The following is a 24,756-nucleotide window of genomic DNA, read 5'->3' on the forward strand; positions in this document are numbered from 1 at the left end:
GAAAACAGAAAAAAAAATTTGGATTATTTTTAAAACAAAAAAATTAGCTGAATTTTAAAAATACATGAGGATAATATGCAATTTGGCCCTTTTGCATTATTTCAAAATACATAAGACTGGAACAGCTTTGACAAAAAGGCTTTGTTTGGTTTTATTTTTGGGGGATCTTTGAGATGAACCAAAACATACCAAATATTTGACTGCTTTTTTTTTCACCTTATCTATGTGAATTTTTTTGTTTTGGACTTTCTATATATAATATACATAAACACACACATATATATATAAATATAATATAAAAGAGACATTATTTGATAATAAACAATTATTTTTATCTCCATAAAACACAACATCAAATATACAACACCTATATACATACATATATATAATATATAAAAGAGATAAATTTGACAATGAACAGTAATTTTTGTCTCCAAAAAACACAATATCAAACATACAATATTTATTTTAAATAATTTTAAATCATCTTTAAAAATAAATACAAACATACACTATTTCCGGTACATATCTATTTATTTTTATTTTCTCTTTTATCTCTACAAAATAAAACAACATATCGAAAAAATCAATCCAACCACTATGTAAAGCTGCTTGGACCATTGTTCAAGAGAAGGGAAAACCTAAAGAGCTTATCTTCAAGCCGCAAGTCAAAGCAAAATTAATATTCAAAGTCCCACACCTTTAGAGCTTTTCTAGCTGACAGAATACTCTATTTTGTAGTTACCACCATTTTTCTCAAACTTTGTACCTTCAATAAACTAGCTGGTCATACCCCTTTGTTTAAGAGTGGTTGGATGAGCAAGTTGGGGGGGGGGGGGGGGGGGGGGGGGGGGGGAGTTAGGTTGTTTTTCATTTTTGATCTTATTGATTTCGGGATTGTCACTTTTGGTCATGTAATTTTAAAAAAAAATTAATAGTTTTAGTTTCATGACACCTTCTTTTTAAGATATTCAACAGAAAAGATCACGTGCTTGTCAAGTGCATGAGTTCAAAAGTGCTACTTTTTAAAAGTTATGGAACCAAAAATATTATTTTTTAAAAGTTATGGGACCAAAAGTGTAAAGATTCTAATGACCACATGCTTTTCGTTAAAATATATAATGAAAATGTGTTATAGGACCAAAAGTGCTATTTTTTAAAAGTTATGGGACCAAAAGTGAAAATTTAGTAACCAATCAGACCAAAACTGAAAAGGCTGTAAGTTACTAATGAAAAGTGTCATTTTGTCTTTTATTCACAATAAAAAAAAAAAAGGAACGAGAGAAAAGTAACACAAATAAGAGTAAAATTATTTTAGTACCCGACTTTTAATGCAAATTGATACGAAATGTTATACAAATGATATAATTGATTCCTGAGTTTTTTCATAAATATAAAATTGATATATGAGATTTTTCGAATGCCCTAATTCGTACTCGAGTTTTTTTCATAAAAGTTAAATAGTGCATATCAATTTAGAATATTTTATAATGAAAAAAGTATTTGCCAATTTCACTATTAAACCAAGATTGGTAAGGGTGTTGCTTCGTCCTTCAGAAAAAGACAAAAAAGCCCTTTATCTGGGGTAGAAAATACCCAAAATCAAACTAACTCGCGTGAGTCAAGCGCAGGTTGGGCTCTCAAGAGCCTACCTGCTCCAGTTCCCAAAATCTGCATCCATATGAGCAATTCGACTCCCTACTGCACGATCCTGCGGAAAGGACCCTAAGATGACGCCACGTTGCCCAGTCCACTCTGCACAAGTGGGCACTATAAATACTTCAAATCTAAAACATTTAAGGTAAGACATATTCAGGCTTTCTAACCCAATTATATCTCAAAATTGCATATTATCCAACTTCGAACATAACTAACTTGAGCATCAGACGATCTTAGCTGGCGACGAACCCGACTAGACTAACGTGTTTGGTTCATCCTCAAGACTCATCTTCAATATGTGGACGAAGACATAGCGAGCTAACACACTTTAATAGAAATCACGTATTTCGAGTCAGATCAAAGATGCATAATGATTATACATATAGTGTATGCCCTTTCAAATTACGACATCATGCTTGACCAAAAAATATGCGTGAAATGATTAATTAGATTATACCTTTCACATTCGAATTGATAAAGATGATTTATGAAATGCTTCCAAGCGTTATCTCACCGAGTTCGACTGCCTCATTTTTGTAGAGTTCCAACTTTTGCTTCTCTAATTTTACATATTATACTAACAAAATGTGACTATAATTTTCTCACATAAGAATTTATCAGAAAATTTTATTTATAATGCTTTTCAACATCAATTAACCGTTGTAGTGTAACTTTAATATCAGTAATAATAAATTTCGAATAAATAAATATCCACATCAAAATAACATGTAATGATAAGGAAATAATCATGCACTGAAAATGATAAAATTCATACCAAGTTAAAAGTTTTCTTCAATCTCCTCAAAAATAACTTTTATAAAATATGAAATTTGGTAAATATGCAACTCTTTCTAATTAATTGTACATACAAACCTATTTTTTAAAATGTCTTCAATTAAAATTCTTAATTATAAATAACCTAAAATGGTAAATTACAATGATTTTTTCTTGAAATATGACATAATTACGAGTACCCCCTTATTATTTGAAAATTTAGTAATACCCCCTGATTTTAACGAGCGTCGAACAATTAGTTCATTTCGTTAGTTTCCATTAGGGTTTCATCCATTTTTTGTGATAGTATAATCAAAATGTCATTGTGAACAAAGTATAACCTTATGCAAGTATTGCATTAACTAGGTTATAAGGTAATTAAAACAAGAAGAATAATTCTTTCTTTTTGTTTATTCACAGACACAGATATCATCTTAGAGAAACTATAATTCGATCATAGTAGAAGAAAGAAACCGTAACGTTTGAAACTAAAAAGCTGCACCAATAGAGAGTCTGACACTTGTCGCTGTTTTAGATCAATGATTGACTCCTACGTGCAGGTTTTAACGGCTGATCATAACTCCAGGATAAAACACAATTAGTTCTCAGCAGTGTCTCATTCCATGTGCACGACCACGAGTTGACTAAAAATAGTCCAGAATCACGTTGCAAAACTCTAAAATGCTTATAGGGGAATATGAAGTGTTTCTCAAAATGCATAAACTATCAACACAAAATTCATTCTTTCAATGTGCCAAATGATAAAGCTAATAATAGTTGTAAAAGATCAAATGACCTAATTAAATATCACAATATTATTAATTATAAATAGGCCGCATAAATACATAAAATATAATATGAATTGATACTTATTAAATCCCATCACGCGAATAATATAAATTTCCATTTTTGTCCTCTATTAATAAGTCTAATACATTATACCATGCATAACAATCATGGAATCTTGTTTGTCCTTGATAAGGTTTGCAGGTAGGAGGTATTAGCAATCCTCGCGATGGAATGAAATAAGTTTGAAAATTAACAACACACGTCGGAGGTGTTGGGGTAGCTCCCATAAAAAACACTACAACGCTCAAGTATAATAGCAGTACGATCATGCGGGCATCTAAAGGTCGAAGAAGATAGTAACAATTAAATATTAAAGACAGCTAAATATTCGGTATTTTGAGAAGTATTTACAACTTACAGTCAATGTACAGAGTGTGTGTGGGGTCTTAAGAATATTGCCATGTGTCCGACCATCAAACGTCCAAATTCCTCTGATTTTTGGGCCGACCCAACTGGAAGTCCAAAAAGGCAATGCCTATCGCCAGCCTGGGCCTAATCCACAACACTTTATACTCTTCTTGCGGCTGGAATTCTTGCTTTACTTTAATATGATCAAAATATTATACGAAATTACATTTCTGCCCCTTGGTCAAATTTTGATTTCACTATCATCATATTATATATTGTACAGCATCATGTGGACAATGTGGGTTCCCGTAGTTGAGGATAAAAAGTTGGGTACGCTGTCGGCCCTCTCTCTCTCTCTCTCTCCTCACCAAGACTTTACCGATACGCACATTATCCGGTCAACTTTGCCGGCTCTCTTTTTCTGCTTAATTATCTCTTCTAATTTCATTAACATCATAATTTTTGTTTATTTATTTATATTTTAATAAATATTAATAATTCACATATAAAATATTGTAATTAATAATAATTATTGTATAATATGATTTATAAATGCAACCTTTTCATTGAGAAAGACAAGAGCTCAAAGGTTATTTCATTTTTCTTTTAGCAAATTGATTACAATCATATTTTATTGTAACTATTTATATATTAATCATTATTATTGAATTTTCGTAATTAATATTTATTATTAGAGTAAAATAATAATCTACGTATAATGAGATTCAGACGCATGATTTTATAGTCATGGCATGTGTGCTTTGGTTTCTGAATATTGTAATTTGAAACATATCATTCTTCATTTATCAATTTAAGATAAATTACATCGACATCCCCTCAGGTTATGTTTAATTGCACAAACAAATTCTATCCCTTATAAAATTACAAATACACCCCTTATTGAGTGTTAAAAATCTTACTAAAGTACACTTTTTGGATTAAATTATATCGACATCCCTTAAAAGATGTATTTGTAATTTTTTAAATGATAGGAGGTATTAGTGTAATTTAGACCTCACCTTAGTGAGTGTCGATTTAATTTACCCTATTTTTAAAGTACAATCGATTGTCAGTGTTATTTTCTTATTTAGTATACTATATGCATATTTCATATGCAAAAATACATATCTATATTGATATAAATACACGTCCCATATTGATTGCAAAGGAAAAACTTCAGTGAGTTATTATTAAGCGGCCTCTTCTCCCTAATAAGGGAGCTTTCAAGACAAAACCACGATACTTAGAAAAGGGCAGAACTGAAATACATTGCATAATGGGGATACCAATTGAATCGCAAGCAGCATCTTATATACAATAACAAATATATCTTTTTTCATATAAGTAGAACTTTCTTTTAAATGCAAACACCTAAATACAAATACAAGACCTTTCATAATATAAGGATAGTTATACTCACTTCTTTTAAAATTTAGTGTAATTACACATAAACCCCCTTGGTTTGGAGAATTGCATCTAGTACCTATGAGGTTTATTTTCATCTAACAAATAAGTCCTCCATCGGTCAAAAATTACTAAATTTGCTGATATTAACAAAAAAAAAAAAAAAACTGAATGAAAATTGATATTTACCCTAAATTGACTTATTACTGATTTATTGCAGGTCAAATAATTTTTTCGGACTAAGATTTATTTGACCTTTAATAAGTCAGTAATAAGTTAATCGATGGTAAGTATAGATGTCTTTTGTTAATATAAAAAGTTTTCGTAAATTTTGACTGATGGAGGGGATCTATTTGCTAAATAAAAACAAACTTCAGGGGTGCTAGATGTAATTTTCCAAACGATGAAAAATTTACGTATAAATACACTAGATCTCAAGAAAAAAGAATGTAATTATCCTGAAATATATTGAGGTCCAACCTTTGGACCATGACCATGGGACCATATAAGTGGGCTTGAAATGGATGGCTATCTCTAATTAATTAATTAGGTAGATTGAAAATGAAAGTAAATGCACAATTATGAGGTAATAGAAAGCATTTATGTATTTAGGTGGGGACAAATTGGTAGTGAGAAGATGAGGGACATTATCCTTTGCTAAAGATTGTGATGGGGCCTCCTCTAATGTGAGCCGACCAACTGTATGTCTTGGCACGTGACACTCTCCCTTGCTTTCCATATACTAACAATAAACATTTCTTTTGGTAATTAATTAATTAATTAATTAATTAATTAACCATACGGATACCGATGTTCGATCTATGATTGATCAGGTTAAATCTACGTCCCGAGTGGGAACACAATTTTTTTATACTATTTAACCCCTTTCTTGAAATTATTTTTGGGATTAAATTAAACCGAAATCAGACTTTAATGTAAGTATTATCTGTTATACCCATTAAATTCTGTTGAAATCACTTAACATGAGGATCGGCTCTTTCGATATTTGTCATAATTATGAATACCTTCTCGTTGTTTAGAAAATTACGAATACCTTCTCGGAAATCACAAATCCTCTAACAAATACCCTTTTGTGACAGCTCAATGCAGAGAGGTATTTGTTAGGGTACTTGTAATTTTTCAAATAATAAAAAAATATTTGTAATTAAGACAAGTCGCAGAGAGTCGTTGTAATATACCCATTATTTATTAAAATTGTGAATCAAAACACTATAATTATTTTTCTTAAAATCAACTTTTCATAATCAATTATGCCATTACTGGGCCTAAATATATATTTAAAAAAATTATTGCTAATAAGTTTTGGATTGTCAACAAAAGAAGTATAATTTCTGGTCACATTTAATTACCGTAGTCACAATAAAAAATCATGATGAGTATAAATTAACTATGAATACGTAATAATTATTAGTCGTTATTTTTACAATTGATGACATAATATTAGACATAGTTAATAACAGTCGCAAATATTTTGATCCTAATTAAATTTAGCAAGTGTTGATCAATGGAATCGTGGTAAAAAAATTAAATTAATTTTGTTCGGTCGTGTTAAATAGTATTTATTTATTATAATTTTTATATCGTAGTCATTCATCGTGTAAAGAAAATTCATTTTTTCTATAGTTGATGTATAACTACTAATTCTCCATCTACAGTGATAATTTTTTCTATAGTTGATGTATAATTAGAGAACAGTGATTTTTTAATATACTGATTAAGGTTGAGAGTGGGATTTCATGAATAAGTTTGAAGTTAGGGTTCGAGTTGCACTGGATGTGTGGGTATTTTTCTCATTTTATATAAATATTTACTTTACTTTATGTGAGTTGTTGTACTTCGTTATCGGTTTTAGTCATATTGATGTATTGATTAAAACAATGTAATTTGCTACTATTTTTAATTGTATTGATATATTCGTTAAATCGATGTATTACTAAAAAATAAATTAAATATTTCAAAAAAAAAAACATATATAATCATTACAGAGTGTTTGTAATTTGTATATTATTTTTAGTCATGTTGATTTATTGTATTGATTGAACTGATATATTGTTCAATTTATTGAGATGTTGATATAATAATTACATAATTACTGCTAGAAAAAAGAGAAGAAAAAGCCTCTTAGTTCCTTGGCCTGTCGAGGAAACCGTTTAAATTAAGCAAAATATATTGTACTATTATACTTCGTTTACTTAATGAAATTTACCTTTACCGAAAAAAAAGAAGAAAAAGCCTCTTAGGATGATTCGGTTAAGGTACACTACCGCATTTATGTTGTCTTGGTGGGATTTGGTTAGGTTTGGGAACAGTTTTGAGTTAGGTTTCCTGACCATTCTATCGCCGGATCGCAAGCCATACTGACAGACTATTTCTAGTGTGTCAACGCTTATATTGGAAAATTATGAGATGCAATATGACAAAGGACTAAATTATAAATAATAATAAAAAAAAAACTTAACATATGAGACCAAAAATACAATTTTCATAATTTTTGACATATATAGAAGTTACCTTGTAAAGCAAGAAGATGGAGGTTTTGACAAGTTAGCGAATGTGTACAGAGAAAAAAATGGATAAATTACAACTACATTCTTTAAGGTTTGACATAGTTACAAATAATCCATTACTATTTGAAAAATTATAAATACCTCCCCCAAATGAAAAATAATTATCTAGTCCCTAAACGGTGAGTTGAACATTACAAATATTTCACCCTTGCTGTTTTTTTTTTATTTAAAAGCACGTCAAAAAAAATATAAAATTTTAAAATTATATAAAGTAATAATTATTAGGTTATATTAGGCCATAAAAATATTTACTTTTTTATAATTCAAAAACAAAATTCGATCCGTCCTTCATAAAAAAATAAAAATTTAACGAAAACTAATAGAATGAATTTATTATTAGTCGGATATTAAAATCAAGAAAATATTTATAATTTATTAGATGATGATAACATATTGTAATTTAGTATAAAACAAAATGGGCGGATAGAAGGCTGCAGATGGGGATAAGACGTGGGGATAAGGTTTAATACTCGAACGCAAACTTTAAGAAATAAATAAAAGTGGATTTATACTGCAGAATATACTTTGGACCTTTAGAGGGTTCCACGTGGAATTTCTGTCTTTTTGCAAAGTCTGAAAATCTCACCGACCATTTCCCCAAACAAAAAAACATCACCTTCCCACTTTATAACTTGTCTTTCTAATATCATAAATACTGATTTATTTTAATTTATTATCACATATTAAAATTAAATTCCTACTAAATTGAGATAAGCATAAAACCCTGGTAAGCTTATGAAAAATAAGCATACACGGCAAATTACAACCATCTGTCCTGAGTTTTAGCATAATTACAAATACTTTCTTGTTGTTTGAAAAAATTTCAACTACTCCTGATTTTGAAGTCCGTCTAACAACCAGCCCGTTCCGTTAGGTTTTTATCCATTTTTTATAGGGTTCTGCCCAGAACACCCTTTTGAATTATGAATTATAACTTTATATAATTTTTGGAATCTTATAAAATATTTTTATGAACTAATATTTTCAATGGATTATTTACTTTAAGCAATTTTTTATTTCGTAAATACTTTTATTTTTAATAAAAAATAAAAGCAATGGTAAAGTATTATTTTTACATTACCATTTAAGGGCGACATAATTATTTTCAATTTGGAAGAGGTATATATAATTTTTTAAATAATAAGAGAGTATTTATAATTATACTAAATTTTCTGAGCAAATAACAACTACTTCCCTTCCCCTGCCTTGTGGTGTTTTTCACCTGTACAATTTATAATTCATTTCATGTTCTGATTTGGATTTTGTTTATTTTGTTATAAGAGCTCAAATATTCATCTAGTACTTAATTTTTAAATACTTGAATTTTTAATTAATAAATAAAGATAAAACGGATAATATATAGGTTAAAACATGAAAAGTAGTTAATATTTGCATAATTGATACAAAAATGTTAAAATACCTATTTTTTTCTGAAAAAAATGCAAGCAACCCCCTTGTGATATAGCAAATGAGCAAATTACCCCCTTATGAAAAAATAAATAGCGATTTACCTTACTGTATTTTTTAAAATACAATAATTTATCCCCCTATGATTTTTAAAATGAAGCAATTTACCTCCCTGTATAAGGAGGTAAATTGCTTCATTTAAAAAAGTACAAAGGGGTAAATTGCTATATTTTTTTCATAAGGGGGTAATGTGCTTATTTTCAATATCACGGGGATAAATTATTCACCTATTTTTTTTTTTAATTTAAGGGGGTTTTTTATATCTATTTCAATTTTTTCAAGTACAACTTGAGTTTAGCCCCATGGATTAATAATTGATTATTGTATAACTTATTTCATAATTGTGGCCGAATTTCTCTAATAATTATAGTTTTTTTTTTTTTAATACAATGGTGGTGGGGGACACCTAGATTTGAATTCAAGACCATTTTCTTTAACGAGTCTAGTGATGCTAACTTGATCAATTGATAAGTTGATGGCTTCTTTATTAATTATTGACACCATAAAGGTCATGCAATAACTGCATTGGCGGATGTATGATTTACATTTTGCAATATACGGAGGGAATAATTACACTTTCCGTCCTTAAGGTCTGGTGTAATGTACGTAAAATTCTTTATGGTTTAAAAAATTACATTTAGTATTCCTAAAGTTTGCTTCCGCCTAACAAATAAGTCCATTCGTTAATCAAAATTCACTGGATTTGTCGATACTAATAAAAAAATTGAATGAAAATTGATATTTACCCTCGATTGACTTATTATCGATTTATTGAAGATCAAATAAATTTTTCTATCTAAACTACCTGTATAATAGGGAAGATATGTCTCTTCACATGTATTAACGTGTGAAGATATATAAGGGTAGTTTGATCATAAAAAGATTTATTTAACCTGCAATAAATCAATAATAAATTTGGTTATATCTTAATAATATCAGCAGATTCGTTAAATTTTGATTAATTAAGGACTTATTTATTAAATATAAGTAAACTTAATAAATACTAAATATAATTTTTTAAATTATAATAAATTTATATTTAATTGTATCAAATCTCATAAAAGAAAGGCTACAAATGTTGGGGATTGGACTAGCTTTTGCCTAGTGCTATGATCCAGTCTTTGTAGGCATCCGGCAAGTTTTGATTGAAGTTTTGTATGAGGTATTTTTTACTTTGATCATTGCATGATTTTGTTTTGAAAAATATCATACAAATAAAAAGAGACATTAGAGTTTACAAGTTGTACAAATTCTTATTTTGCTATCGATGAAGGATGGGAGCCAGTATTATCGAGTGTTATATGACAATGTCCACACAAACGGGATCGAATCATGTAGCATGTACTTGAACATTGTGGTCGGAGCTCATGTCTTTTCTGTCGGAGCCTCATCATTTTCAAATTAAAAAACTACCCTGAAAAAAAAAAAAAAAAACAGGGCTTGAGTTTATTCAAGCTTTGGAAAACTCATTCAACTCTTGGAAAAAAAATTCAACTTTTGGAACTTCTATTCAACACTATAAATAGGTGTTGTGTGATTTGTAAAACAAGTCAAATAAGAAAAGAGAGTAAAAGAATACAAGAGCGATCCAAGTACAATTGTAAAATTGAGTGTGCCGTAGCTACTCAAATATTTTCTTCTATAATATCCTACATTTTTCTACCTCTTATAGCTTCCGCACCCAACAGTATATTGTCGGCTTTGGTTGTAGCAGTATGATTTCATCCCTAAATGCACTTTTCGGGAAAAAAAAAAACCCTTAAAATTTATATGTTAGACAAGTGGCTAATTTAGTTACCAATGTTGAACAGGATGAAGCATTCTCCAATATCACACTTAGGTTCATTCTTTTAGACCTTCCATATTTGTCATAGTAATGCCCTTACAATAGATATTCATACATAAACATATGTACACATAGAAATGTACTAAACATATGCAAAATTATTGATGGGTAAAGTGGATTTTACCACATATAGAATGGGATACATGTGTAAGTATTCAATGAAGGATCAGCCAATACGGAGCTCATACCACATCAAAACGTGCATAGATTTTTTTTTTTTCGAAAAAAAGTAAATTGCATAACATCGAAAAGGAGTACAATCATACAATATCGAGGTGCATCTTTCAAACCTCATCTTGCTTGCCAAACTATCCTTGATTCCATGGGATTTTCCAAATTCTTAAGAATAGACAAGTGCCCACGCAATATACTAACTTATCGCTCATAATTCAAAATCGGACTTGGTTTACAATTTGATGCACAATTACTTCCGATTCTGTCGTCGTATATTGGATTCTTCTATTGTTGCTCTTCATCCACAAATGATGCACTAGGGAAGCTAGTACAACCCTTCTTGATGCGTTAATAACATGCTTCCTCCTCCACTGTTTAGATACTCGGACTATAGCCACATACCAAGGTAGACCTAGCCAGGTAAAACGGACCTCATTGACCAGCAACAGTAAGCACTTAGCAGAAAAAGCACACTGGAAGAACAGGTGCACATGTGTTTCCAAGAGCCCATCCTCAAATAAGATACAATTTCTATTTGTCAAATTGGAGCCACCGAACATCCATAGTAGTTAATTTGCCTAGGAGCGGCAACCAATAAATGAAGTTGTTCCTCTCAATTTCGAAAAGTCCCCGCAAGAACGTTTCCCATATCACTTTCGGGGCTTCGTGATGGAATAAATTATAAGCCTCAATCGAGGTTATCTTGCCCGTCGTTTCCCTCTACCGCATTGAGTCAAATCCACCATATATAGTTGGTAGACCCAAAAACGTGCATAAATTTGATGGGGGAGAATATTACAAATTTTTTATCGTATATTAGCTAAGAAAGCGTCCCAGAGGTGTTTATAAAGGGGAATATCCCTCCTCCATAGTAACCAATTTTCTAGTAGTAGATGTGAACCCTCAATAGTAGTTTTCAAACCACAATCATTATGATAGGTGTTACATTAGAAACAAAGAATAACTAATAGTTAGTCGGGAGAATTCTTGTCCAAAATTAAATTTATCAAATCTAAGCTAATCACACAGTAAATATAATGTATTTGTTGTATGAGTAATATATAATAAATAAGGGTAAACCACAAGGAGCTCTTCTAAGGTTTGCCTTAATTACAAATACAACATCGTTATTTAAAAAAATATAAATATCCCACTAAAATTACAAATACCCATCTGAGCTGTCACAAGGGAGCATTTGTTAAAGTATTTGTAATTTCAAGAGGGTATTTGTAATTTTTCAAACAACAAGGAGGTTTTATAATTATAAAAAAAAAAAACATCAAAAAAATTTATTATAATTTATCCTAAATAAAGTGACTATTCAAATAATAAGTATATTGATTTCTTCATACCTACTCTAAATAACAACACAACTTTCCCAATAATTTACCCATACTCATAAGCAATCAATAATTTCTCTCCGATCCCAAATTTTCACCAAATCACATTTTTCCCCCTAATATAAGGAGGATCACTGCCGATTCCCCAACCAAATCATCTTACTTTTATTTGATTTAAATATAGGTTCCATGAACATCCCATAAAATAATCAATTGTAAATTTGAAAGGAATAGGGTTAGGTAGCTTACTTGCCTGCCATGAACTCCTGTTGAAGATCCCCAAGTAATAGAGCAATTATGCAATTTTAACAAGTCTTTGTCACGTGGGAAGATCCTTCACTAGGAGGATTCGGAATATTAATCGTCCGAATTAGATTTCGTTGAACCAAATCAATCACAATTTAAGTATATCATACTTGTTCTGTGATTGATCATTTTTTTAGAACTGTACACATCAATCAAATTATATGTACCTTGTACTTTTCATATAATTTATTCAATATCAATCGAATTGGGTCTGAATTAGAATTATCGAGGATTGGTGCTGGTCTATTTTGAATGGCCCTCTATTATTGATCTCACAAACAAGTTGGGAGCAATGCAGAATTTGTAGTTGGATACCCATTTTCTATTTGTGTTTGTGCCAAATAGGACAAGGAAAGCACAAACAAAACCTTCCCAACAAATGCACAGTTTTATCTCTGAATTTGTTGTCTTCTGCAAAGGGGACTTGTGTTCACACCATCCAAATCTTTTATCTTCATCTTTCTCATAGTATATTTTGTGTGTATAAAATTTATATTATTTGTATATTTACAAAATTTTAAAATAAATCACGAGTTCTCTTGAAATTTGCACAATTATAAATTAATTGTCGTTTTTTGAAAAATTATCAATACCTCTTTGGTGTTTGATAAAATCATGTAATTCTATATAGAAGTCTGAAAATATCTACTTTGTGCTTACTGTTTTTTTTTTATTTAAAATAAAATAAAAGAAGTTATAGAAAAATTTACCGGGTGAAATTTCCTTCTTACTCTTCTGGTCCATTATTAAAAAGTTTTAGAAAATATAAATAAATTATTTCTAGTTCACAGGAGCATTTTGGTTAGTCTATCATAAAAATTTATGAACTAGGAGGTATTGTTAATTTTTTAAATAACGATAGGGTACTTATTATTATGCCAACATCAAAGAAACTCGTTGTAATTAAATCAAAAAATTATATATATATCTACATATATATATATGATATGTATGTGGAAAGTTCAATATTAAATGCACATTTGCAATTAAAAAATTTCTCCATTAATGGTGTTCGCATATATCAACTATTACTTGGAGAAATATGATATTTTTTCATGACTAATTACATGAGTTAAAAGTAAAATATCGTATTCTAAAATATTAATTAATCATAATTGGATAACAGTTAATATACATTGTTTTGGCAGACGAGGTCCAAAACTAAGTTAAATTATGATAAATATTAGTTAATCATTTTCGAATTTAAAGTTTAATATTAACTTTATTAGATTTAGTAAAAAGTATCAATTTATCATAATTTTTAAATTGCTGTGTTTATAATTAGGAAATAATCTAATTTTCTGTAGTTGATGCGTATCTTTGAAATTTGAAATTTGAAAAGTTTAAAAAAAGCCCTATAAAAATTGAAAGAAGAACATGCAAAATTACCTTTTTGACATCGTTAAATTAATGAATTTACCTCTTTTGTTAATGAAAAAGAGCAAAAACCCTTCCTATTAAAAGATAAAAAAAGAGCAATTTATAACTCCCTGTGTTTCTCAAAATAAAGAAAAAAGGCGCGCTCATGTAATTACTTCTATTGCACGCTCTATTTTTTTAAATTTTAAATTTTTACTTATAAAATTATATTTATAACCTTATTTAAAATCGTTGGATTTATTGCAATAATTTAATTTAAGTGTTCATGCGTTCTAAATTAAGTTTATAACTCAAAAGCTTATCCCTACCAACTTGCGTAGCTTATCATAAAATTGTATATATTAAAATTGTCCCCAAACAGCTTATTTACATTGTCAGCTTTCTCTTTAACGAAACTGTAAATTTTTTACAACTTATTCTCATCATAAAAGTAGAAAATTTTGCAAATATCCATTAATTGTGATAAGTTCAGAAAACAAAACATTATGATATTGACATAAAAGGTTTAGAATAAATTATCAATTAAAAAGCCAAACAAGTTGGCTAATAATTGAGTTTTGAATTAAAGTCCGTAAAAAATTTAAATTTTGTATATATTCAAGACGACAAACTCACAATAAGCGCATACCAAATTTGGGTTTAATAAGCAGTTATGGCGGTTTGATCCAAGATAAAATACAATGTTATTATTTTATTTTGCATCGACTAAATGAGTCAAAACATATTCAGTACCCTCCTGCAGAGACTGATCCGGGCTGAAGTTCGTAGTGTTAATATCAAATAGAAGTGAGTGGAAGCTACTGAAGTCCTGCTTATACCTAAAAATTAGGGTTTTCATAACACAAGAACAAGAAAATACAACAGACATACAACAAAAACGACTCAAGTCTAAAAGCTATATGCCGCGGCAAAGCCCTACAACCGCAAAGATTTCATGTCTTTCTTGGCATCAAATCTTCAAGTCTTGATATCAGATTTCAAGGTGACGCGTAATTTGGTGCATAAAATTAGAAGAGGTTATGCATTTGCATTCAATCGTAAGTTTCAAGTTCTTGGATCGACATTCAAAGAGAAAAATCAAGGGTTATCTACATTTACAGAGATTGTAACTGCTTCTTGTTTAAATTAATTAATTTTATTTGTCCATATTATTTTTTATTTTGTAATTTATGTATACAAACATGAAATTTTGTACGGACACTAGTTATGTGAAATTATTGAATCCAACAACTCATACGTCATATTCTTTTGATAAGTTAATAATTAAGTATTCTCATAAATTTCAGCCTCTTACAAATCTGTCATCCTTAAAAAAGTGTATTGGTTTGGTTGTAAGTGTTCAATTATTAAAAATGTGATGATAGAAATAAAGAACAAAATCACGTGAGCTAAACATATGATTCAATCATTGGAGCATGAGCAGTTATATCACTTCAATTCTCAGGGCCTATCGTTAGACTTTATTCTTTCCACCCAAATTCGAAAATTATGGGAATATTTTGATTTTGGTATGAGTTTTGATAGTTGTTGAGAAATACAAATTTTAATGGTATATGTTTAATGATATCACATTATTCTTTTAATTAGAATAATAATTCTTAAAAAAGAAAAAAAGAGATTCTACTCTATTACATAAAATTTTTTATGTTGGACGACAATATGAGAATAATAAAGTAGGGAAAAGTGGAAGCGCTCTCCCTGTGATGTGGAAAGTCAGCAAATCTCCTCTTATATGCATGCGCCCTTTAAAGTGTTTGTATGATTTTTAACAATAAAAATATTATTTTATATATATTATATATTTATATTAGATACATTAATTTTTATAATATATATATATATATATATATATATATTTATATATTTCTTTTCATCTCCCCCACCATACCTCCGGTGGTCGCCACCATCCCACTCCCCACCATACCTCCGGTGATGGTTATTGGGTAATTGCTCTAATAGAGGCCGGTTTCTTGGCAGAAATGTGGGGGAACTTCAACACTAACTCGTGGGTGACCTTTATAAGCTGGAGTAAGGAACTCCAAAGCTTGTGTAAATGAACAAGCTGCCCAGTGCAGCAATTGTTGCCAAGATCTAAGACAAACCACCAACAGAGAAATAATCAAGATCAAAACGAAAGGTGTAAATGAGAAATAGTTGAATGAGCACTAAAGAAACACTAGAAGAAGAAAAGCAGCAAAAACGACTGAAAAGAGAAATTGGGGTATTCCTATTTATAATAAAAAATTAGCCGTTAAATAAAAAAAAATAGCCGTTGAATCTTGAATCAAGAAAATCAGAAAAAAAATAGGCGGGAAAGCACCGTTAAAACACAAAGGTATTTTTGGGCTGATCTATGAGGAGACGTGCGGGGTTCTTAGGATCTTCTTTACCTACATCGAGCACGCCAGGAGGAAGACTGTAATTGCCATAGATTAGTTTACACTATGAAGAGGAGTTTAGGGTTTATTGTTTTTCACTTTTGTGTTTTGGTTGGGGAAACGGAAGTCGCTGTGAAGAAAAAACAAATGCAAAAAAAAGGGTAAAGATGGATAGATTAGTGTTTCTTGTTTTAGTGTAATTACTCTTTAGTTTTTAGTGCAACTTTTTGGGTGGAAAGCTAATGATTTGATGCAAATGAAATCAAGATTTCTTGAATATTATGCTTAGCCCTATATAAAAAAAAAAAAGGATACTTTTGTTGATGGTATTCTCAGATAAATTAGTGAGGTTTGTTGGAGCCATGACTCCTCTAAAACTACCTCTAGAGGGACAGACCCTGGCTTGTCTTTTTTGAAGGGGCTCAGAGGTAGAGTCTAAAAAGTTTGAGCCTTGTATATTCCACTTATCCCTTTGTCGTGGGGTTCGTTTTCTTCCTGCCCATAATACTCCCAAGCACTCTTCTAAGTTCTTTCTCCCACCCTTTAACCGTTTCCCCATGTGTGGACTTCTGATCTTCCACCCATCACTTCCTTGTCCATAAGGGAGAGGAGTGTAGGGCTTTCTGCTCTCCTTGAGGACTTGAATCCCTACTACTACGACAGTCAGAGGTTGGTGGACGTGAAACTCCTCTCTCACTTTGGTCTGAGCCCCAAGGAAGTACTCCTCAAGAGCCCCTAGGTACAATCATTATTAGTATCCTTCCCTTCATGCATTCTCTGTTTTTTTTTTTTTTTGTTTATTAACTGATTTATACATTTTCGTATTTGTAGAGAAATCATGCTCAACAAGTTATGGTGGGAGGATATCCAACGTAGTATTGGTGGATGGCTAGTGACGACTCTCTCATCATGGGCTCTCATGGAGATGTTGGCATTCAATGATTTTCTAGAGAATCACTCAGCCTCCAGCACCCAAGGGACCTTTAAAAGGGCCAAGGAAAGTTCCTCCAGCTAGCCTTCATTAGGAATTCCTCTTCAAGTGGTCACTCAATCCATGGTCACGCCCCCCTTCTCTGCATCCCCCTTCTTGAGACACAGGTGGTTTCTCCCGAAGAGCCAACATTTCTCCCTAACTAAGGCATTATATGTACCAGTCATGCCCAGTGCGGCAATTGTTGCAAAGATCTAAGACAAACCACCAACAGAGAAATAATCAAGATCAAAACGAAAGGTGTAAAAGAGAAATAGTTGAATGAGCACTAAATAAATACTAGAAGAAGAAAAGCTGCAAAAACGACTGAAGAGAGAAACTGGGGTGTTCCTATTTACAGTAAAAAATTAGCCGTTAAATAAAAAAAATAGCCGTTGAATCTTGAATCAAGAAAATCAGAAAAAAAAAATAGGTGGGAAAGCACCGTAAAAACACGAAGGTATTTTTGGGCTGATCTATGAGGAGACGTGCGGGGTTCTCAGGATCTTCCTTACCTACATCGAGCACGCCAGGAGGAAGACTGTAGTTGCCATAGATTAGTTTACGCTCTGAAAGGAGTTTAGGGTTTATTGTTTTTCACTTTTGTGTTTTGGTTGGGGAAACGGAAGTCGCTGTGAAGAAAAAACAAATGCAAAAAAAAGGGTAAAGATGGATGGATTAGTGTTTCTTGTTTTAGTGTAATTACTCTTTAGTTTTTAGTGCAACGTTTTGGGTGGAAAGCTAATGATTTGATGCAAATGAAATCAAGATTTCTTGAATATTATGCTTAGCCCTATAAAAAAAAAAAAGGATACTTTTGTTGATGGTATTCTCAGATAAATTAGTGAGGTTTGTTGGAGCCATGACTCCACTAAAGCTACCTCTAGAGGGACAGACCCTAGCTTGTCTTTTTCGAAGGGGCTCAGAGGTAGACCCTAAAAAGTTTGAGCCTTGTATATTCCACTTCTCCCTTTGTCGTGGGGTTTGTATTCTTCCTACCCATAATACTCCCAAGCACTCTTCTAAGTTCTTCCTCCCACCAGCTAACCGTTTCCCCATGTGTGGACTTCTGATCTTCCACCCATCACTTCCTTCTCCGTAAGGGAGAGGAGTGCAGGGCTTTCTACTCTCCTTGAGGACTTGAATCCCTACTACTGCGTCTGTTAGAGGTTGGTGAACGTGAAACTCCTCTCTCACTTTGGTTTGAGCCCCAAGGAAGTACTTCTCAAGAGCCCCTAGGTACAATCATTATTACTATCCTTCCCTTCACGCATTCTCTGTTTTTTTTTTTGTTTGTTTATTAACTGATTTATCCATTTTCGTATTTGTAGAGAAATCATGCTCAACAAGTTATGGTGGGAGTATATCCAACGTAGTCTTGGAGGATGGCCGGTGACGACTCTCTCATCATGGGCTCTCATGGAGACATTGGCATTCAACGATTTTCTAGAGAATCACTCATCCTCCAGCACCCAAGGGACCTTTAAAAGGGCCAAGGAAAGTTCCTCCAGCTAGCCTTCATCAGGAATTCCTCTTCAAGTGGTCACTCAATCTATGGCCACGCCCCCCTTTCTCTTTATCCCCTTTCTTGAGACACAGGTGGTTTCTCCCAAAGAGCCAACATTTCTCCCCTAATTAGGGCATTTATATGTACCAGTCATGCCCAGTGCGGCAATTGTTGCAAAGATCTAAGACAAACCACCAACAGAGAAATAATCAAGATCAAAACGAAAGGTGTAAAAGAGAAATAGTTGAATGAGCACTAAAGAAATGCTAGAAGAAGAAAAGCAGCAAAAACGACTGAAGCAAGAAACTAGGGTGTTCCTATTTATAATGAAAAATTAGCCGTTAAATAAAAAACAAAATAGCCGTTGAATCTTGAATCAAGAAAATCTTGAATCAAGAAAATCAGAAAAAAATAGGCGGAAAAGCGTCGTTAAAACACAAAGGTATTTTTGGGCTGATCTATGAGGAGACGTGCGGGGTTCTTAGGATCTTCTTTACCTACATCGAGCACGCCAGGAGGAAGACTGTAATTGCCATAGATTAGTTTACACTCTGAAGAGGAGTTTAGGGTTTATTGTTTTTCACTTTTGTGTTTTGGTTGGGGAAACGGAAGTCGCTGTGAAGAAAAAACAAATGCAAAAAAAAGGGTAAAGATGGATGGATTAGTGTTTCTTGTTTTAGTGTAATTACTCTTTAGTTTTTAGTGCAACGTTTTGGGTGGAAAGCTAATGATTTGATGCAAATGAAATCAAGATTTCTTGAATATTATGCTTAGCCCTATAAAAAAAAAAAAGGATACTTTTGTTGATGGTATTCTCAGATAAATTAGTGAGGTTTGTTGGAGCCATGACTCCACTAAAGCTACCTCTAGAGGGACAGACCCTAGCTTGTCTTTTTCGAAGGGGCTCAGAGGTAGACCCTAAAAAGTTTGAGCCTTGTATATTCCACTTCTCCCTTTGTCGTGGGGTTTGTATTCTTCCTACCCATAATACTCCCAACCACTCTTCTAAGTTCTTCCTCCCACCAGCTAACCGTTTCCCCATGTGTGGACTTCTGATCTTCCACCCATCACTTCCTTCTCCGTAAGGGAGAGGAGTGCAGGGCTTTCTACTCTCCTTGAGGACTTAAATCCCTACTACTGCGTCTGTCAGAGGTTGGTGAACGTGAAACTCCTCTCTCACTTTGGTTTGAGCCCCAAGGAAGTACTTCTCAAGAGCCCCTAGGAAGTACTTCCCTTCACGCATTCTCTGTTTTTTTTTTTGTTTGTTTATTAACTGATTTATCCATTTTCGTATTTGTAGAGAAATCATGCTCAACAAGTTATGGTGGGAGGATATCCAACGTAGTCTTGGAGGATGGCCGGTGACGACTCTCTCATCATGGGCTCTCATGGAGACATTGGCATTCAACGATTTTCTAGAGAATCACTCAGCCTCCCGCACCCAAGGGACCTTTAAAAGGGCCAAGGAAAGTTCCTCCAGCTAGCCTTCATCAGGAATTCCTCTTCAAGTGGTCACTCAATCTATGTCCACGCCCCCCTTTCTCTGTATCCCCTTTCTTGAGACACAGGTGGTTTCTCCCGAAGAGCCAACATTTCTCCCCTAATTAGGGCATTTATATGTACCAGTCATGCCTAGTGCGGCAATTGTTGCAAAGATCTAAGACAAACCACCAACACAGAAATAATCAAGATTAAAACGAAAGGTGTAAAACGGAAATAGTTGAATGAGCACTAAAGAAATGCTAGAAGAAGAAAAGCAGCAAAAACGACTGAAGCGAGAAACTGGGGTGTTCCTATTTATAATGAAAAATTAGCCGTTAAATAAAAAACAAAATAGCCGTTGAATCTTGAATCAAGAAAATCTTGAATCAAGAAAATCAGAAAAAAATAGGCGGAAAAGCGTCGTTAAAACACGAAGGTATTTTTGGGCTGATCTACGAGGAGACGTGCGGGGTTCTCAGGATCTTCCTTACCTACATCGAGCACGCCAGGAGAAAGACTGTAATTGCCATAGATTAGTTTACGCTCTGAAGAGGAGTTTAGGGTTTATTGTTTTTCACTTTTGTGTTTTGGTTGGGGAAACGGAAGTCGCTGTGAAGAAAAAACAAATGCAAAAAAAAAGGGTAAAGATGGATGGATTAGTGTTTCTTGTTTTAGTGTAATTACTCTTTAGTTCTTAGTGCAACTTTCTGGGTGGAAAGCTAATGATTTGATGCAAATGAAATCAAGATTTCTTGAATATTGTGCTTAGCCCTATAAAAAAAAAGGATACTTTTGTTGATGGTATTCTCAGATAAATCAGTGAGGTTTGTTGGAGCCATGACTCCTCTAAAGCTACCTTTAGAGGGACAGACCGTGGCTTGTCTTTTTCGAAGGGGCTCAGAGGTAGAGCCTAAAAAGTTTGAGCCTTGTATTTTCCACTTCTCCCTTTGCCGTGGGGTTCGTTTTCTTCCTGTCCATAATACTCCCAAGCACTCTTCTAAGTTCTTCCTCCCACCCGCTAGCCGTTTCCCCATGTGTGGACTTCTTATCTTCCACTCATCACTTCCTTCTCCATAAGGGAGAGGAGTGCAGGGCTTTCTGCTCTTCTTGAGGACTTGAAAATCCCTACTACTACGACTGTCAGACGTTGGTGGACGTGAAACTCCTCTCTCACTTTGGTCTGGGCCCCAAGGAAGTACTCCTCAAGAGCCCCTAGGTACAATCATTATTAGTCTCCTTCCCTTCACGCATTCTCTGTTTTTTTTTTTTTTTGTTTATTAACTGATTTATCCATTTTCGTATTTGTAGAGAAATCATGCTCAATAAGTTATGGTGGGAGGATATCCAACGTAGTCTTGGAGGATGGCCGGTGACGACTCTCTCATCATGGGCTCTCATGGAGACGTTGGCATTCAACAATTTTCTAGAGAATCACTCAGCCTACAACACCAAGAGTCCTTTAAAAGGGCCAAGGAAAGTTCCTCCAGCTAGCCTTCATCAGGAATTCCTCTTCAAGTGGTCACTCAATCCATGGCCACGCCCCCCCTTCTCTGCATCCTCCTTCTTGAGACGCAGGTAGTTTCTCCTGAAGAGCCAACATTTCTCCCCCAACTAGGGCGTTTATATGTACCAGTCATGCCAGAGCAAGAAGGAGAATCTGCACTATTTTTCGAGTTTCTGTGGGGGCGTCGATTCTAGGGTATAAAGACATTTTATCCTCTCTCCAGGTAAGATTTGACCTCATATACTGCTTAGATCTAATTGGTCATAAGTTGGGAATCTGAATAAGCTATGAGGTATCTTGCTCTAGCTTCCCAAGCTCTCTTCATGCGTAACGTGAGGGCTTCATATTAAGCCTCATTATTTGAGTCTTTAACATTGAACCTAACTACAAATTCTACGTCCTCTCTCTTTTGGGAGGTGATAACTACCCCGGCCCCACTCCTTTGGAGGGTGGTTAAACCGTCTACATGCAACAATTATGCCTCTTTGCTGGGAAAGACTTGTCATCTCGATTATGAAATTAGCCAAAGCTTATGCTTTCTTAATGGCTGTCAGGGGTAGATAAGAGATATCATATTTATTTAACTCGATAGCCCATTTTACTAGTCTCTCTGAAGTATTAGGCTTCCTAGGGTCTATACCAGGGGCCGATTGGTCTTTACTCCTACCGGGAGGTTCGAAAATATGGCCGCAACCCTGAGTTGTAACCACCAAAGCGAAGGGGTGAAGAGGCTAGCTCTGTCTTTCAATTTTCCTGCTACTAGCAAATTGATGCAAGAATAGGGATTGAAACTCTTAAAAGTTCCCAATTGATCACTCCAACAACTAGTTGAATTATTGCTGAGCATCTCTAGCAAAGGTGGTGAGAAATACTCGACATGTGATCCCGTTTTCAAATCGGGACAAATGCTCTTAGGGATTCATTTACCATATATTCTGTGATAACAGGAGTTCGACAATTTAGGGAGAGCTCGTCCATCATGACTTTCCCGCTGAAAGGGAGACCACCTTGCACCTCCATTAGGACCCTACCACATGATGCTGAATATCCTGAAGTCCCTTCTCTAGGCATCCAAAACAGGCCACCTATTGAGGGGGATCTCTTCCAATGCTGTAGGGGCAGGCACTACTCCCTAGGGGGAAGTGATGGCCCTCGAGTCGGGGGTCTGTTCCCATCACCTGGTGCCTTTATAGCTGCAAGGGCCACCATAGGCACCTAGGTCATAGCCATCATTTGTGCTCGTACTATTGAGGCAATCATCTATTGAAGCAATATAAAAATATAAAATATAAAAATTTTACCTCCCTATGTTTTTTAAATTGAAGCAATTTACTTGCTATTCACCCTAAAGGAAACACAAGATGGTAATTTGTTATTTTTTTTAACAAGAGATATTTTTTTGGACATTCTCATATTATTGAGATAAATTGCATTTAATCCTAATAAATGTTGGAGACTTATTTATAATGCCTTTAATTGTTGATAGAAAAAATGTACGGTCTTGATTGACAGGAAAATTAACCAATAGAGATAATGAGATTATTTATGGTGGATAAGGTGCAATACATTTTATCCACTCATAATCATTGAATTATACGAATGAACAGCTTTCATTATCTAATTATTCTTAATTTAATAGTAGTAAATGAATCTCGAGAAAATTGCATTTTATACCCTACAAATTAGATATTTTGCAATTTTGGCCATATTATTTTTAATTTCATCATGTTGCATTTTATAACTTCAAAAAAATTATAATATTAGTCCCAATCCTTTAATCTAATTTTTTTTTTTTTTTTACAGAACAACACATTCATGGTACACGAGCTTCGATAAGTCTCAAGGGGAATTAAAGTTGTTTCCATTAGAAATTTAACAAAATTAAGACTTGAGACTAAAATTATAATTTTTTTTGGAGTTATGGAACACAATATGATGAGTTTAAAAAGGAAAATTATAATTTTTATACTGCAACTTAGGCGGGGTGACATTTTAAATCCTGTACAAATTGATTTTCACAATTTAGTCCTATAACTTTATAATTTTGGCAATTTTAATCAATTTCTGGTCAATTTTGGCTGAAAATTGCTATGTACTTGCAATTTTAGGCCTGCAAATACATTCATACAGGATAAAAAATGCCAACTCCTCTAGGTGATAAGATTAAAAATACTAATATTTTCTAAGTTACAAGACTAAAATTGCAATTTTGATTGGGCCATGTGTAAGTCACATGCAATTTTCCAGCCAAAGGATAAAAATTGCTAAAATTTTAAAGTTACAAAATTAAATTACGAAAATATATTCGTGCAGGACAAAAAATATCACTTTCATAAATTATAGAACGAAAATTATATTTTTTTATTTAAAAATAATGAGATCAAAATTACAAAACAAACTAATTTATGGGAGGTATTTTCCCGTAACATCTCATTCATCCAAAAATTTCGAGAGAGGGAACGTCAAGAGAATATATACACAGAGATTTACGTTTGGTTGGCAACAAATTACGTTGTTTTGGGAATTTAATTGTATTTTAACTTTTGATAGGATGATCTTAAATTGGAGAAAGTATATATTTATAAAAATAAGGCCCGAATATTGATGTATATCGAAAAAAATATTAACTTACAAGGGTAAAAAAATAATTTAACATATACGAGGTACATGTTAAACAAATGCAACCCACCGCACAATATAACTCCCAGCACTACTAAATACCGAAAATATTATTTTTTAACCTAACTACTACTCACTGATAGTGACCGCTCTTATTAAAA

Source organism: Sesamum indicum, linkage group LG6 (genome assembly GCF_000512975.1).
Source record: "Sesamum indicum cultivar Zhongzhi No. 13 linkage group LG6, S_indicum_v1.0, whole genome shotgun sequence".
Classification (NCBI taxonomy): Eukaryota; Viridiplantae; Streptophyta; class Magnoliopsida; order Lamiales; family Pedaliaceae; genus Sesamum; species Sesamum indicum.